Genomic DNA, 17364 nt, shown 5'->3' with positions numbered 1-17364 from the left:
TATACATTTTGCTTATCCATTCATCCATGGATGGACACTTGGGTTGCTTCCATGTTTTAGCTATTGTGAATAATGCTTTGAACATGGGTATGCAATTATCTGAGACCCTGTTTTCCGATTCCATACCCAGAAGTGGAATCGCTAGCTCATATGGTAATTCTGTTTTTAAGTTTTTGAGGAACTGCCATACTATTTTCCACAGCAATCGTACCAATTTACATCCCCACCAACACTGCACAGAAATTGCAATTTTTCCACATCCTTGCCGATACTTGTTATTTTCTGTTTTTTGTTTTGGATAGTAGCATCCTAATGGGTGTTGGGTGGTACCTCATTGTGGTTTTGATTTACATTTCCCTCATGATTAGTGTTATTGAGCATCTTTTCATGTGCTTATTGGCATTTGTATATCTTCTTTGGATAAACGTCCATTCAAGCCCTTTGCACTTTTCTTTATTTTTTTTTAAAGAGACAGAGTCTTGCTTTTTCACCCTGGCTGGAGTGCAGCGCAATGATAATAGCTCACCGCAACCTTGAACTCCTGGGCTCAAGCAATCCTCCCATGTCAGCCTCCCAAGTAGTTGGGAATACAGGCATGCATACCACACCTAGCTAACTTTTAATTTTTTTGTAGAGATGGGGTTCTCACTGCGTTGCCAGGGCTGGTCTTGAACTCCTAGGTTTAAGTGATCCTTCTATCTCAGCCTCCCAAAGTGCTGGGATTACAGGCATAAGCCACTACACCCAGCTGTTTGCCCATTTTTGAATCAGTTTATTTCTTTTGTTGAGTTTTAGGAGCTATTTATAAATTCTGGATATTACTCCCTTATCAGATATATGTTTGCAAATGTTTTCTCTCATTCCATAATTTTCCTCTTCCCTCTGTTTGATAATGTCCTTTTTTTTTTTTGAGACAAAGTCTCACTCAGTTGCCCAAGCTGGAGTGCAGTGGCGCGATCTTGGCTCACTACAACCTCTGCCACCTGGATTCAAGCGATTCTCCTGCCTCAGCCTCCCGAGTATCTGGGACTACAGGTTTGTGCCACAATGCCCGGCTAATTTTTGTATTTTTAGTAGAGATGCGGTTTCATTATGTTGGCAAGGCTGGTCTCGGACTCCTGACCTCATGATCCGTCTGCCTTGTTCTCCCAAAGTGTGGGATTACAGGCGTGAGCCACTTTGCCCGGCTGATAGTGTTCTTTGATGCACAAAAGTTTTTGATTTTCATGTAGTCCCATTTGTCCATTTTTTCTTTTGTTACCTGTGCCTTTGGTGCTATAATCCAAGAAATTATTGCCAAATCCAATGTCATGAAGCTTTTGCCCTATGTTTTCTTTTAAGTTTTATAGTTTTATCTCTTACATTTAGGTCTTTGATCCATTTTGAGTTAATTTTCACATATGATGTTAGGTAAGGGTCTAACTTCATTCTTTGGTATTTTACATCCAGTTTTCCTAGCCCCATTTGTTGAAAAGATTGTCCTTTCTCCATTGAATGATTTTGGCATCTTTGACAAAAATTATTATACCATGTATGTGAGGGCTTATTTCTGGGCTCTTTATTCTGTGCTATTGGTCTATATGTCTGTCTTTATGCCAGTACCATACTATTTTAATTACTGTAGCTTTGTAGTGAGTTTTGAAATCAGGAAATGTGGGATGTCCAATTTTGGTCTTCTTTTTAAAGGTTGATTTGGCTATTCAAGGTCTCTTGAAATTCCTCATGAATTTTAGGGTGGATTTTTCTATTTCTGTAAAAAATGTTGGGATTTTGATAGGGATTGCATTGAATCTATAGAATGTTTTGAATAGTACTGACATCTTAACAATATTAAGTCTTCTCTAATCTATGATGTCTTTCCACTTACCTATGTCTTTGATTTCTTTCAGTAATGTTTTTTATTTCTCATGGTATAAGTCTCTCACCTTCGTTAACTCCTAAGTATTTTATTCTTTTTGATGCTATTATAAATGGAATTGTTTTCTTAATTTCTTTTTCAGATTATTAATCGTTAGTGTCTAGAAATGCAACAACTGACCTTTGTATGTTGACTTTGTACCCTGCTACTTTGCCAAAATTTTCAGATAGTTTGAACAGTTGTGTGTCTGTGTGTGATCTTTATGCATTTCCACATATAAGATTATACCATCTGCAAATGGAGAGAATTTTACTTCTTCTTTTCCAATTTCAATCCCTTTTTTTCTTTTTCTTGACTAATTGCTTTGGCTAGGACTTTCAGTTTTACGTTGAACAGAAGTGGTGAAAGCAGGCATTCTTGCCTTATTTCAGTCTTTCACCAGGGAGTATGATGTTGGCTGTATTTCATATATGGCTTTTATTATGTTGAGGTATTTTCTTCTGTTCCTAGTTTCCTGAGTGTTTTTATAATGAAAAAATGTTGAATTTTGTCAAATGCTTTCTCTGCATCAATTGAGCTAATCATGTGGAATTTTTTCCCCTTCAACCTATTAATGTGGTATATTACTTCGATTGATTTTCATATGTTAAACTATCTTTGCATTCCAGGAATAAATCCTACTTGGTCATGTGTATAAATAATCCTTTTAATATGCTGTTGAATTCAGCTTGATAGTATTGTATTTTGTTAAGGGCTATTGTATCTATGTTCATAAGGGATACTGGTTCACAGTTCTCTTTTCTTGTGGTATCTTTGTCTGTCTTCAGTATCAGTAATGCTGGCCTCATAGCATTTGTTAGGAAGTGTTTCCTTCTTCCATTTTTTTGAAAGGTTGAGAAGGGTTGGTGTTAATTCTTTAAACATTTGATAGAATTCATAAGTGAAGCCCTCAGGTCCAGGGCTTTTCTTTGCCAGGAGATTTTTTTTTTTTTTTTTTGGTCAGGAGATTTTCTATTACTGATTAAATCTCATTATTAGTTATAGGTCTATTCATATTTTCTATTTCTTCATGATTCAGTATTAGTAGGTTTTGTGTTTCTAGGAATTCATCCATTTCATCTAATGTATAGATGTGTGTATAATTATTCATAGTATTCTGTGTATAATTATTCAATGTATACTGTGTATAATTATTCATAGTATTCTCTTATAATCCTTTTCATTTGTGCCCACTTTCACTTCTGATTTTAGTAATTTGAGTCTTCTCTCTTTTGTTTTTTAGCCAATCTAGCTAAAGATTTGCCTATTTTGTTAATCTTTTTGAAGAACCAACTCTGGGTTTAAAATTTTTCTCTATTATTTTTCTTTTTCCTTTTTTAAATTTTATTTATTTATTATTATTATTATTTTTTTTTTTAGTAGAGGCAAGGTCTATGTTGCCTAGGCTGATCTTGAACTGCTGAGCTCAAGTCATCCTCTCACCTCGGCCTTATAAAGTGCTGGGATTATAGGTGTGAGCCAATGTGCCTGGCATCTATGATTTTTCAATTCTCTATTTCATTCATCTCTGCTTTAATCTTTATTATTTCTTTCCATCTGCTAGTTTTGGGTTTAGCTTTTCTTTTCCTAGTTCCTTAAGTTGTAAAATTAAGTTGTTGATCTGAGATATTTCTTGTTTTTTAATATAAGCGCTTACAGCTATAAATTTTCCTATGAGCACTATTTTCATTGCATCCTATAAGTTTTGATATGTTGTCATTTCGTTTTCATTTGTCTCTAAGTACTTAAAAATTTTTTAATGTATTTTAATAGAAAACTTACAGGAACAGCACAGAAGACAGACAACGTTAAACATATGTACTTGCATGTAGGACAACTCGGGTAGAAATATAGTGAATGGATGGAATCCACTATATGACAAAAATGCTACAAACACCATTTAGTTGCCATCAATAAGAAATGTACTTCTTTTAGGCCGGGCGCGGTGGCTCACGCCTGTAATCCCAGCACTTTGGGAGGCCGAGACAGGTGGATCACGCGGTCAGGAGATCGAGACCATCCTGGCTAACACAGTGAAACCCCGTCTCTACTAAAAATACAAAAAATTAGCCGGGCATGGTGGCGGGCGCCTGTAGTCCTGGCTACTGGGGAGGCTGAGGCAGGAGAGTGGCGTGAACCCGGGAGGTGGAGCTTGCAGTGAGCCAAGACTGCGCCACTGCACTCCAGCCTGGGTGACACAGCAAGACTCCGTCTCCAAAAAAAAAAAAAAAGTACTTGTTTTAAAAAAACCCAAACGCTGACATTGTCCAGAAAAATTTAACAGGTTTATTTGCAATTATTGTAAAGTTGAACCACTGAAACTTGTTCACTGAAACATTTTAACTTGCATTAATGCTTTATGTCTCTGCATTCATATTAAAAATTCACACACAAACGAAAATGGAAAAACTGCCAATACCTGATTTCTGTCCCCTATTTTTCCACTCGCAATCATATACTAGGTACCTTTTGACCCCATGGGAAAAAAATATCTAATGTTCAGAACTACCAATAACAGGAAGAAGAGAATTTTTTTTTTTTGAGAATGAAATGATTCCCATCATAGTGGATTCTTAAGCACGTTCTCCACGTATGCGGCGTGCTAGCTGCATGTCTTTTGGCATAATTGTTACACGTTTGGCATGGATAGCACACAGGTTGTTGTCTTCAAAAAGGCCAACCAGATAATCCTCACCTGCCTCCTGCAAAGTACCGACAGCTGAGCTCTGAAAGCGCAGATCTGTTTTAAAATGCTAAGCGATTTCTCGCACCAGACCCTAGAAGGGAAGTTTGCGAATCAGAAGTTCAGTGGACTTCTGATAATGTCTAATATCACAGAGTGTCACAGTACCAGGCCTGTAACGATGAGGTTTCTTCACCCCTCCAGTAGAGGGCGCACTTTTGCGAGCGGCTTTCGTAGCCAGTTGCTTCCTGGGTTCTTTACCACCGGTTGATTTGCAGGCAGTCTGCTTTGTACGAGTCATGGTACAGAGACCTCCTTACTTACCCCCCTTCTCCTTCGGCTGGAGCTCGGTGAGTGAGAAGTGGCGCTGGCTTTGGAAAGTGACAGCGGCGCGGCGGCGGCTGTGAACACAATTAAAAAAAATTTTTGTTTTTAATTTATTTAATTTTTTTAGACAGTCTCTGTCACCCAGGATGGAGTGCAGTGGTGCAATCTCGGCTCACTGCAACCTCCACCTCCTGGATTCAAGCAGTTCTCCTGCCTCAGCCTCCCGAGTAGCTGGGATTACAGGTGCACACCACCAGGCCTGGCTAATTTTTGTATTTTTAGTAGAGACCGGGTTTCACCATGTTGGCCAAGCTGGTCTTGAACTCCTGATCTCAAGTGATCCACCCACCTCGGCCTCCCAAAGTTCTGGGATTACAGGCATGAGCTACCACGCCTGCCCTGTTTTTTGTTTTTGTTTTAAAAAGCAGGGTCTCACTCTGTTGCCCAGGCTGGAGAGCAGTGGCACAATCTTAGCTCACTGAAACCTTTGCCTCCTGGTTTCAAGTGATTATTTTTCCTGCCTCAGCCTCCAGAGTGGCTGGAATTACAGGTGCGCACCACCACGCCCGGCTAATTTTTGTATTTTTAGTAGAGACGGGGTTTCACCATGTTGGCCAGGGTGGTCTCGAACTCCTGACCTCAAGTCATCCACCTGCCTTGGCCTCCTAGATTTCTGGGATTACAGGTGTGAGCCAGCATGTCTGGCCTTAACTATAGTTAAGGGTTGTAATCAGGGAGGAAGAAGGGCAGAAGACGGTAAGAAAGTTCCTACTTGACTAGAACTCTTGTGACATTTCCCTGGCCTGACAGACAGCTAAAGCTGCCTCTTTCTCTCATGGCACTTGTTCTTCAGCAAATTCTATTTATTTATTTATTTATTTATTTATTTATTTATTTTTTATTGATAATTCTTGGGTGTTTCTCACAGAGGGGGATTTGGCAGGGTCATAGGACAATAGTGGAGGGAAGGTCAGCAGATAAACAAGTGAACAAAGGTCTCTGGTTTTCCTAGGCAGAGGACCCTGCGGCCTTCCGCAGTATTTGTGTCCCTGGGTACTTGAGATTAGGGAGTGGTGATGACTCTTAACGAGCATGCTGCCTTCAAGCATCTGTTTAACAAAGCACATCTTGCACCGCCCTTAATCCATTTAACCCTGAGTGGACACAGCACATGTTTCAGAGAGCACAGGGTTGGGGGTAAGGTCACAGATCAACAGGATCCCAAGGCAGAAGAAGTTTTCTTAGTACAGAACAAAATGAAAAGTCTCCCATGTCTACTTCTTTCTACACAGACACGGCAACCATCCGATTTCTCAATCTTTTCCCCACCTTTCCCGCCTTTCTATTCCACAAAGCCGCCATTGTCATCCTGGCCCGTTCTCAATGAGCTGTTGGGCACACCTCCCAGATGGGGTGGTGGCCGGGCAGAGGGGCTCCTCACTTCCCAGTAGGGGCGGCCGGGCAGAGGCGCCCCTCACCTCCTGGACGGGGCGGCTGGCCGGGTGAGGGGCTGACCCCCCCACCTCCCTCCCGGACAGGGCGGCTGGCCGGGCAGGGGGCTGACCCCCCACCTCCCTCCCGGACGGGGCAGCTGGCCTGGCAGAGGGGCTCCTCACTTCCCAGTAGGGGTGGCCGGGCAGAGGCGCCCCTCACCTCCCGGATGGGGCGGCTGGCCGGGCGGGGGGCCGACCCCCCCACCTCCCTCCCGGACGGGGCGGCTGGCCGGGTGGGGGGCTGACCCCCCCACCTCCCTCCCGGATGGGGTGGCTGGCCAGGCGGGGGGCTGATGCCCCCACCTCCCTCCCGGATGGGGCGGCTGGCGGGGCGGGGGGCTGACCCCCCCACCTCCCTCCCGGATGGGGCGGCTGGCGGGGCGGGGGGCTGACCCCCCCACCTCCCTCCCGGATGGGGCGGCTGGCCTGGCGGGGGGCTGACCCCTCCCACCTCCCTCCCGGACGGGGTGGCTGCCGGGCGGAGAGGCTCCTCACTTCTCAGACGGGGCGGCTGCCGGGCGGAGAGGCTCCTCACTTCTCAGACGGGGCGTTTGCCGGGCAGAGGGTCTCCTCACTTCTCAGACGGGGCGGCCGGGCAGAGATGCTCCTCACCTCCCAGACGGGGTCGCGGCCGGGCAGAGGTGCTCCTCACATGGCAGACGGGGCGGCGGGGCAGAGGCGCTCCCCACATCTCAGACGATGGGCGGCCGGGCAGAGACGCTCCTCACTTCCTAGATGTGATGGCAGCCGGGAAGAGGTGCTCCTCACTTCCTAGATGGGATGGCGGCTGGGCGGAGACGCTCCTCACTTTCCAGACTGGGCAGCCAGGCAGAGGGGCTCCTCACATCCCAGACGATGGGCGGCCAGGCAGAGACGCTCCTCACTTCCCAGACGGGGTGGCGGCTGGGCAGAGGCTGCAATCTCGGCACTTTGGGAGGCCAAGGCAGGCGGCTGGGAGGTGGAGGTTGTAGCGAGCCGAGATCATGCCACTGCACTCCAGCCTGGGCACCATTGAGCACTGAGTGAACGAGACTCCATCTGCAATCCTGGCACCTCGGGAGGCCGAGGCTGGCGGATCACTTGCGGTTAGGGGCTGGAGACGGGCCTGGCCAACACAGCGAAACCCCGTCTCCACCAATACCAGTCAGGCGTGGTGGTGCGAGCCTGCAATCGCAGGCACTTGGCAGGCACTCGGCAGGAGAATCAGGCAGGGAGGTTGCAGTGAGCCGAGATGGCAGCAGTACAGTCCAGCTTCGGCTCAGCATGAGAGGGAGACCGTGGAAAGAGAGGGAGAGGGAGACCGTGGGGAGAGGGAGAGGGAGAGGGAGAGGGAGCTGTATTAAGAATTATTGTGGAGGCTGGGCACGGTGGCTCACACCTATCAGCAAATTCTCTTCATGAGCTCTCTCGGCTGCAATTCCTTCACAGTGGGCAATGCTTCTCCTTAGGCTGATTGCTCCCTCAGCTTCTGCCTCTTAGTACAATATCTTGCTGTAAGACTGCCATTGCAGGGGCCACACTTGTGGGCTTTGAAAATAACTCTAGCCAGGCAGGTGGCTCACACCTGAAATCCCAGCACTTTGGGAGGCTGAGGCGGGCAGATCACTTGAGCCCAGGAGGCAGAGGTTGCAGTGAGCCGAGATCGCACCATTGCACTCCAGCCTGGGTAATAGGAGTGAAACCCTGTCTCACAAACAAACAAACAAACAATCAATCAAAGAAACAAAACACATGAGGATCTATAAATACTCTAGTTTTTTTTTTTCTTATTTTTTTCTAATCGGCAATGAGAATATACGTGCAATTTTACTGGCCAATGATAGCATGGAACCAGAAGGGTGGCTACCTCCCATTTAGAGCATACTGTATTCCGAGCGCTTCCTAGCAATATGGACCCTGAAGACTAGATCGGTGTAGCAGAGTGGCTAAGGGCAGGTTTTGGCATCAGGCTGACCCAGGTTCAAGTTCGAGGTATGTGACTTTGGGCAAATGACTTAGCCTACCTCTTTGAATCTCAGTTTACTCATCCATTTAATGAGGCAGTACTACTAGTGACCTCAGTAGGTTGTGATGATAATTAAATAAGATAATGCGTATCAATTGTTTAGGACAGGCCGATTCAATGGCTCATGCCTGTAATCCCAGCACTTTGAGGGGCTGAGGCAGGTGGATCACTAGAGCCTAGGAGTTCAAGACCAGCCTGGGCAACATGACAAAACCCTGTCTCTACAGAAAATACAAAAATTAGCTGGGCACGGTGGCATACACCTGTTGTCCCAGCTACTCGGGAAGCTGAGGCAGGAGGATTGCTTGAGCCCAGGAGGTTAATGCTGCAGTGAGCCGTGATCTCACCACTGCACTCCAACCTGGGTGACAGAGTGAGATCCTATTTAAAAAAAAAAAAAATTTTTTTTTTAAATTGCTTAGGACAGTGTACCTTGCTCATAGTAGAGTGCTTGATACTTATTGTTATTATTTAATGTGCAACACATTTGTAATATGCAAAATATCATACCTTTGAATTGCATAAGTAACAGTTAAAACAAAACAAAATAAAGATATACCAGTCAAAGGCAAGGAGATGGTATAAATATTCAATCACGGTGAACTGGAATCAAGAGATCAGACTGAACTCGAGCAAGTTACTTCACCTCCTTTTGCCTTGGAAACTGTGGGTGAATGGCAACTCCTTTGTTGCCTGCTCTTCCCAAGAGTGGAAGTCATGCCACGGTGTCACCTAGCAGTTTAATCATGTGTTAAGACCATGTCAAACTGTTCTTTTTTTTTTTTTTTTTTTTCTGCTGTGGCAAAATCCAGGCTCTCGGGCCATGGAAGCTTGACTCATAGTCTCTTTCCAAACCCAAGCCATCAGCCAGAGAACAAACACTGGCTTGCCTGACTCAGTGGAAATTCCAGACGTTTGTAGCTCATTAACTGCCAAATTGACAGCTATGGAGGCTGTGACGAATAAGTGGACCTCATTAGCTCCATGTTCCCCAGAAAAAGCTATCCCACAGGCATACTTTGTACAAAGGCCATACATAACACGTGATCTTTAAAAAAACCTTTTAAAATTCTTTTGACTATTTCCTGTCAAAAGAAATTCACCGCCAGGCGAGGTGGCTCATGCCTATAATCCCAACACTTTAGGAGGCCGAGGTGGGTGGGTCACCTGAGGTCAGGAGATCAAGACCAGCCCGACTAACATGGTGAAATCCTGTCTCTACTAAATACAAAAAATATGCTGGGCGTCGTGGCACATGCCTGTAATCCCAGCTACTTGGGAGGCCGAGGCAGGAGAATCGCTTGAACCCAGGAGGCAGAGGTTGCAGTGAGCCGAGATTGTGCCATTGCACTCCAGCCTGGGCAACAAGAGTGAAACTCCGTCTCAAAAAAACAAAGAAATTCACCAACGTAAATTCACCAACTCCTCTTACAGATCCAATGTCAGGAAAGCAGCTATAAACAATAAGGACAGGGAACAGTATCCTCAAAGCCAGAAGCCTGGGACTGACTTTTAGCCTGATGGTGGGGGCATACATGGATACATAATTTCTGGAAAGTATTTGGTAATATGTATCAAAAGTCTTACCTGTATATTTACCTTGTGACCTAGTACTTTCACCCCTAAGAATTTATTTAAAGGAAATTTATTTACAGAAATGAAGTTTTATTTATAGGGACATCCAACTCAGCATATAATAGCAAAAAATTGGAAATAACAGTGGAGAATAGTAAATTAATCAAAGATGGTCATAACATAAAATATGGCTAACAATGAATGTATATATACATGGAAACATGCTCACAATATCCTGAGTTTAAAAAGTGAAAAAAGGGGCGGGCGTGGTGGCTCACACCTGTAATCCCAGCACTTTGGGAGGCCAAGGTGGGTGGATCACATGAGGCCCAGGTGTTCAAGACCAGCCTGGCCAATATGGAGAAACGTCGTCTCTACTAAAAATACAAAAATTAGCTGGGCGTGGTGGCACATGCCTGTAATCCTAGCTACTCAGGAGGCTGAGGCAGGACAATCACTTGAACCTGAGAAGTGGAGGTTGCAGTGAGTTGAGATTATGCCACTGTACTCCAGTCTGGGCAACAGAGCTAGACTCTGCCTCAAAAAAAAAAAAAAAAAAAAAAAGTGAAAAAAGGTAACAATAGAATATATACCACTTTTCATCTTTGTAAAAAGAAAAAAAAAAGCTCAGTAACTAAGGGCTTTCTATGTGGCAGGCACTGTTCTAAGTACTGCAGAGATGTTGACTTACTTAATCATTACACAAATGTTAGGTATTGTTATTATCCCCATTTCACAGATGGGGAAACTACAGCACAGAGAAGTTAAACAACCTGCCAAAGTCAGTCATATGCTAGAAAGCCACAGAGCTAAGGTGTGATGCTGAGCAGGTTTTGGTGTCTATGCCCCCACCACGACTCACACTCTCTCCTGGTATAGAAAAAAGACTGGAAGGACATACTTTCCAAGCGTTCACAATGCTTACTTCTGGGAAGTGAGATGTTGAGTGAATTCTACTTATTTTTTATCTGCCTTTTCTATAGTTAATGTGTTATTAATGAGACAAAACTCCAAAGAAAATGTTTAAAATACAAGATCTTTGTTGCAGAGGTGAACGAGTCTCTCTCAACCTCAGTTTCTTTATCTTTAGAGCAGCAACTGTGCCTACCTTATAAAGCTCATGGTAGGATTGAATGAAATAAAGCAAAAGCACTTGGATGACGTAGATTTAGAATATGTTAAAAAGATGTGTAGAAGATGTTAAAAATGCTAGGGGCTATTACAATACAAAGTAGAGGCCGGGCGCGGTGGCGCTGAGCCTCAGTTTTTCACCTGTGAAAATGCTGACAGAGGACCGGGTGCGGTGGCTCACGCCTGCAATCCCAGCACTTTGGGAGGCCAAGGCAGGCGGATCACTTGAAGTTAGGAGTTCAAGACCAGCCTGGCCAACATGGTGAAACCCCATCTCTATTAAAAATACAAAAATTAGGCCAGGCACAGTGGCTCACGCCTGTAATCCCAGCACTTTGGGAGGCTGAGGCAGGCGGATCACTTGAGGTCAGGAGTTCAAGACCAGCCTGGCCAGCGTGGTAAAACCCTGTCTCTACCAAAAATCTAAAAAGTTAGCCAGGCGTGGTGGTACACGCCTGTAATCCCAGCTACTTGGGAGGCTGAGGCAGGAGAATCGCTTGAGTCTGAGAGGTGGATGAGCCGAGATTGTGCCACTGCACTCCAGCCTGGGCCACAGAGCGAGACTCTGTCTCAAAAAAAAAAATAATAAAATAAAATAAAAAATAAATAAATAAAAATTAGCAGGGTGTAATGGCAGGCGTCTGTAATCCCAGCTACTCGGGAGGCTGAGGCAGGAGAATCGCTTGAACCCAGGAGGCAGAGGTTGCAGTGAGCCGAGATTGCGCCACTGCACTCTAGCTTGGGTGACAGAGCAAGACTCCATCTCAAAAAAAAAACAAAAAAAAAACAAAAAAACACAAACAAACACAAATAAAACATAGAAAGTGATAAAGCAAGCACGTTTTACAGGAATCCAGAGAATACTGTCAACCAAACACTGTGTGGGAGCTTCAGTGGTTTCATGTCTCCTTTGATTCTCTTTAGAGCCTCCCATTATTTCTGAGCTGGGGATGGTGTGTCTCTTCCTCATGCCACAGGTGTGAATAGTTGGGGGACAGGCATTGTTATGGTCTTACAAATAGACGGCTCCGATATACCATTATTTTGGGGGGAGTGAGCACGGTGTGTTCCAGATTTCCTCTTCCTATCAATGCAGGTAGCAGTCTCAGCCTGTTTCATAAATTCCTCTCAAGATCGCTGCCCGTCTCTCCGTTCAGCCATCGGAGAGATCGCTGCCCGTCTCTCCGTTCAGTTTTGGCCTGGCGACTGAGGCCAAAACTCTGGAATGGGCCAAGAATTAGACGGCTGGGATCAACAAACTAGCAAGGAATCCCATGGCCGAGCTTGGGAGTCCACCTGTGTGAAAATCACTTTTAAAAGCTAATCTAAACAACTCTGGGTGTTCCGGAGCTAGTTTCTGACTTGTTGGGGTTATTTGGTGTTATCACCAACTTTGAGAATTACATAGGACAAAGGGGGTCTCCTTCATAAACATGCCTCCACACCAGGGGATTGCCCTTAGCAAAACTGAAAGCAGTGATTCTCAACTGGAGTGAGACATTGGAATCAACCGGATTGGAATAGCCACAGCCCCGTGCTCAAAGATTCTGATTCTGGGATGGGGTCTGGGCATCAGAATCCTTTAAGGGTCTTGAAGGTTGGACCCCTGGATCAGCGTCGACAGGAGGCGTGGGAGTTCATCATTGACTTCCTGTGCCCCATTTAGTAATTAGACCGAAATGGCTGCAATGGTTAAGAACAGATTTGACACTTCTCAGGAACGTCTGAGCAAGCAGGGAGGCAGCAGATGCTTCCCCAGGAAATGAATTCATGGTGTGGGGAGGGGTGTGTGTTTTGCAATCAGTTTGGCAACAAGATCCGAGCTCTGAGGCACATCGAAACAGTGGGCAGGTGTTCCATTTCACTCTTCTGGCAGGTTCTAAGAATTTGCTTGCTTCTTCAAACTGAATTAAGCCCTGAGCGGACAGACCTGCAAACATTCAAAGTTGACCATCTGATTTCATATATGAGATTGAAGAAGAAAAAGAACCAAACCAGCTTTTGTTTTGAAATGGACTCGCTAGGGCGGGGGTGGAGTTGGGGGATAATATTAAAGTACCTAACGTTTTTAGCATGTTCTGTTTATTTATTTTTGAGACAGGGTCTTGCTCTGTTGCCCAGGCTGGAATGTAGTGGTGTGATCATGGCTCACTGCAGTCTCGACATCCTGGGCTCAAGGAATTCTCCCACTTCCGCCTCTCAACTAGCTGGGACCACAGGGGCACACCACCTCCCACTCCCAGCTAATTTCTGTATTTTTTGTAGAGATGGGGTTTCACCATGTTGCCCAGGCTGGTCCTGAACTCCTGGGCTCAAGTGATCCTCCTGCCTCTGCCTCCCAAAGTGTTGGAATTACAGGTGTATTCTAAATCTACATCATAAAAGTGCTTTTACATTTATTATTTCATTGGCTCCTACCATGAGCTCTACAAGACAGGGAGGATTGCCATTCTACAGATGAAGAAACTGAGACTCAGCCTGAAGGCCAGTCGATTCTACTATATACTTATTCCAAAGCCATGGCAAACCTGGGTGATTTCTCCAACTACCCCGGCACTGGTGCGGTTGTATGCCTCAGCCTACAACTTGTCTCTCCCCCAAAGCTGGGCTTTCAGAAACACTTTCTTTTTTCTTTTTTCTTTCTTTTTTTTTTGAGACGGAGTTCTGCTGTTGTTGCCCAAGCTGGAGTGCAATGGCGCGATCTCGGCTCACTGCAACCTCTGCCTCCCGGGGTCAAGCGATTCTCCTGCCTCAGCCTCCCAAGTAGCTGGGATTACAGGCATGCGCCACACGTCCAGCTAATTTTTTGTATTTTTAGTAGAAACAGGGTTTCACCAAGTTAGCCAGGCTGGTCTCGAACTCCTGACCTCAGGTGATCTGCCCACCTTGGCCTCCCAAAGTGTTGGGACTACAGGCGTGAGCCACTGTGCCCGGCCCAGAAACACTTGCTTTTTGCTCCACCTCTACTTACAGATTAGGTAGATAATGTTTTCCTAATGATTTCATTGATTTTGGTTGCCACTGATACATAGCTCAAAACAGATCCTCCAGTGAAAAAATTTCAGCAAGTTGTGAGAGTCCCCCTCCTTTTCTACTTTATTTGCAGGGTCCAGTAACAATGTTTGTTACCTGCACCTCCTGAGTGAGGTTAGCAGGCTGATTTTGGCCTTGCCTGTCCTTGACTCTCAGGGGAAGAAGGGAGGGAATAAATCTTCCCAGACACTAGTTTCCCTCTCTGGTAAATTGTAAAGGAAACAGCTTTTGGGTTCCTTTAGGGCCAGGATGGAGCCTCCTTCACTGCTGTATCCCCAGAGCGTGGCATAGTGCCTGGCACAAAGTAGGCACCAGATAAATCTTTGCTAAATATTTTGTATTAAACATCCATGTATTTATTATGCATTTGGCTTCCAGTTTAGGTGAGCTGTATCCTGAGAGCTGTTTGTCGGCATCAACATTTTCCTATTTGAATTGAGAACTGCTAATAGGATTGTGCTGGTGGAGCTGAGTTTAAAGACCACATGGTTCTGGCAGAGGCTGTATCAGATGTCCCAAAAAAGGTATTATTTTAACTTCTCCTCCCTAGTTCTGAGCTGTTGCGGGCACTTGGTAAATACTAATGAATGATGAGGCTGGAGCTAGCCTGAGAGGGTGCTGGGAGTCTGGGACGCAGTAAAAGCTTTAACAGTGCTTTCCCCAAGGGCATCTCGACTCTGACCTTCTGGCAAAGAAACTGGTTCTGCCAGATGGTAGGATGGAGGCTTCTTGTTGCCCGAACAGCCCCGGCAGCCCAGTCAACAGTCAGTGTCTGCTCTGGGCAAAAAACCTTTTAGGTGCTGGAGAGCACAGATGCTGCAGGCAACCTGCAGCCTGGCCTCTTGAATCCTAGTACCTGGCTTTCAACTTGAAACCATCTGAGCCTCAGATTCTTCATCTGTACAGTGCGGATGAAAACAGCTCCTACCTCACAACATTATTGTGAGGATTAAATGAAATGATGTAAGAAAAAAAAATTTAGCACAGGGTAGGGGGCAGAGTAAGGATACTCTGTGTGTGTTTATACATTTCCAATGTTATGTGTGCGTTTATGCAGATAAAATTCAGAGTGGCTGAAGAGATGAATTTTTTTTTTTTTTTTGAGACAGTGTCTTACTCTCACCCAGGAGTGCAGTGGTGTGATCGCAGCTCACTGCAGCCTCTACTTCCTGGGCTCAGGTGATTCTCCCACCTTAGTCTCTCAGGTAGCTGGGACTACAGGCGTGTGCCACCATGCCCAGCTAATTGTTGTTTATTTGTAGAGATGGGGTTTCGCCATGTTGCCCAGGCTGGTCTCAAACTCCCACGCTCAAGTGATCCTCCTGCCTCGGCCTCCCAAATTGCTGAGATTACAGGTGTGAGCCATGCCCTGCCATGAAAAGACTAACTCTAGATTGCAATGGCTTTGAATAATTTTCTAAACGTTTAGAGTTTAGATTTTATTCCGTATTACAATTTGGAGCCACGGAAGTGTTTTTTTGTTTTTTGTTTTTTAAAGTGACACCATTAAAAATTCATTAAATACAGCTGGCTATTATCTGGCTAGACGTCTAAGCAAACTTCTTGAATGTTTGGAAAACAGATTACACTTTCACTAAGACACCTGTTGGTTTACCACATACTTCTTATTTGATTATGATTAGCACCAGAAAGTCCCTATGCTCAAAAATACCTCTTTTATCAAATTAGATTAACAAACTGCATCTCTTAAGATGCGGTAACTTTTCTTAAGATCCAATGGCTAGAATATAGGAATTTGGGTTGGATTGGGAAGTGGGGGATAACGGTGGCAAAAAACTGAAGATTAAAAAACGAAATACAGGCCGGGTGTGGTGGCTCACGCCTGTAATCCCAGCACTTTGAGTGGCTGAGACGGGCGGATCACGTGAAGTTAGGAGTTTGAGACCAGCCTGGCCAACATGATGAAATCCTGTCTCTACTAAAAATACAAAAATTAGCAGGGTGTGGTGGCGGGCGCCTGTAATCCCAACTACTCAGGAGGCTGAGGCAGGAGAATCGCTTGAGCCCAGGAGGCAGAGGTTGCAGTGAGCCGAGATTGTGCCACTGCACTCCAGCCTGGGCGACAGAAGGAGACTCCGTCTCAAAAATAAACAACGAATTACATGAGATTTATAAAAAGTTGGTAAATATAAATTCTGTAACGTAAACTTGGGTATATATGTGTATACACGAACAAACTGTGAATGAGACTGATTTTATACCGTTTGTCCCAGAATTATTCACGCTCATTGAAATTAGTGCTCTTTTAAAAGATTCACATTGGGTTGCTTATACATTTACTCCAAAGAAATTGCCATTTTCCCCTTACCTGCATCTGGCTGGCATAATCAACTGAACAATATTCTCTTTCTTCCCCTTTTTCACTTACAAGTGGGGCAGAAAGGGGAGGAGAGCAGTCCTCATTCTTTCAGCAAACTTACTGTGCACTTACAACGCGCGAAGGCGCTGTGCTCAGAGAAACAAAACCTAACCGGTTGTGGCCCTCGAGGGTGTGTGGGTGGGGAGAGCTGCAGCCACAGGAAACGGTAACACGGCGCGTGAAGGGCTCTAATTGAACTTAAGGACCAATGGGGCCACCAAGCAGGAAGTGACTGACTTGCCCGCGTGTGTCTGAACCGCCTTCACAGGGAGGCAACTTTTGAGTAATTGCGGGGCTGGAGGGTGGGGGCACCGGAGGGAACCGCGGGGACGCGCCGGCTTCGGACGCGGAGTTGTGGGTGTGGGAGAGAGGCGACCCAGAAGCCGAGGCCCGAGGCGGGAGGGGGCTGCGCCCTGGCAAGAGGCTTTTCGGAGTATCTTCCATCTGTCAATACAGGCTACAGGACTCAGTGGCCCTAATTCGAGAACCAAACGTCCCCCGCCGGTCAGTCTTTTCCCCCGGGGCAGTCCCAAGGGCGGCAAGCCCGCGCGCACGAGAGCCGAGCGGTAGGAAGAGCCGAGAGCTAGCGGCCGGGGCCTCGGCGGGCCAGGGGCGCGGGGAGGCCGCCGGAGAAAGGACTAAGACACCGGTGGACCGGGCAGTTACTCCCGGCATGCTCCTCCTCCCCGGGCGATTTCAAACCCTCTGCAGCCCCGCCTCCGCGCCTTCGCCCCCGGCCTGCCCCAGCAACAGGCGGCGGCCCGCTTCTCATTGGCCAGGCCCGCGCTGTCGTGTTTTGATTGGCCGCGGAGCCTCCCGGCCCTGCTTCTGCAGTCGCTG

General features: G+C 45.9%; 1 pseudogene; it reads right to left on the bottom strand.

Annotated features, from left to right (window-relative positions):
• Positions 1-1785: 1785 nt before the first annotated feature.
• Positions 1786-17278, bottom strand: LOC129393601 (histone H3.3A-like; annotated as a pseudogene).
• Positions 17279-17364: the final 86 nt, after the last annotated feature.

This window comes from Pan paniscus, chromosome 1 (genome assembly GCF_029289425.2).
Source record: "Pan paniscus chromosome 1, NHGRI_mPanPan1-v2.0_pri, whole genome shotgun sequence".
Taxonomy (NCBI): Eukaryota; Metazoa; Chordata; class Mammalia; order Primates; family Hominidae; genus Pan; species Pan paniscus.
This window is presented reverse-complemented; position numbering and strand designations above follow the sequence as displayed.